The 940-nt window shown below is 40.2% G+C and overlaps 1 long non-coding RNA gene across 1 annotated transcript; it reads left to right on the forward strand.

The window, feature by feature from the left end:
• The first annotated feature begins 246 nt into the window (after window positions 1–246).
• LOC107046276 lies at window positions 247–733 on the forward strand. The gene is made up of 2 exons (XR_001461532.1): window positions 247–485; window positions 574–733. It is a non-coding gene; the product is annotated as an uncharacterized LOC107046276 (long non-coding RNA).
• Window positions 734–940: the final 207 nt, after the last annotated feature.

Consider the following 940-nt stretch of genomic DNA (forward strand, 5'->3'; position numbering starts at 1 on the left):
CATTTAAACAGGAGTCTCGACGAGACCTACGACGAGAGTCTCGACGAGACTGAAGCATTTTTCGTTCCCCTCTTCCTTTGAAAACAGCGAGCTATGCGGATACGGCGACTAGAAGTGGCGCCCTCACGTAATATCATAAGATACAAGCAGTGGAATTATGTTTCCAGAATTTCTCTGTAGAGGGGCCCTCTAGGAGGAGTAACGGTTGGAACTCAGGTGGCGTTCCATCGGCCCCGAATAGAATAATCCCGTGGGTACCGAGGTAAGGCTCCAGTGAACTAGTTTTCTGATAGAAAGCAATGATCTTTCCATCGACAAGTTGATCAATGAGATTGTCACAATGTCCCATTGAGATAAAGCACCCAATAATCCCTCGAAAAAAAGACGAGTTGACCAAAATTCTTCACCTAACCTCAATACACATGCAGAGGAAGATTCAACGACTGACAATCCTGAAATTACTCCAGAGGATGCCACAGTTAACGGTAATAAAACATCGAGTTCAAAATTTCAAAAATTCTTCGATTTTAAAACGCTTGACAAAGAGGATGTGGGTGTTTGTCTGGAGTGTAGGAAGAAGAAAATTGAGAAAGTGGTCAAGAGGACAGACTGGAATACATCAGGAATGAGGAAACATCTGAGAGCTTGTCATAATAAAATATATAAGGAGGATTTTGGGGTGAAAGATTCAGCTGAGTGTGGACAGAAGAAAATCGACCAGATGTTTTCCGAGGTTAGTTTGCAATATTACTAGAAAAAAAGGCTGAATGAAAGATAATTAGTTTAGGAACAAAGTGGTGGGATGAAATTGAGAAATTGTTCACATCGTTTTTAAGGACAGAATGTGGTATCGGTGAGTAATATAGAGCTAGAATGTCAATCAATTTTTTGGAATAAATTCTAATGGAAAGAGTCTTCTGTTGTCTTGTCTAAAAATAAC

Source organism: Diachasma alloeum, unplaced genomic scaffold (genome assembly GCF_001412515.2).
Source record: "Diachasma alloeum isolate Michigan unplaced genomic scaffold, Dall2.0 Dall_scaffold_01264, whole genome shotgun sequence".
Taxonomy (NCBI): domain Eukaryota; kingdom Metazoa; phylum Arthropoda; class Insecta; order Hymenoptera; family Braconidae; genus Diachasma; species Diachasma alloeum.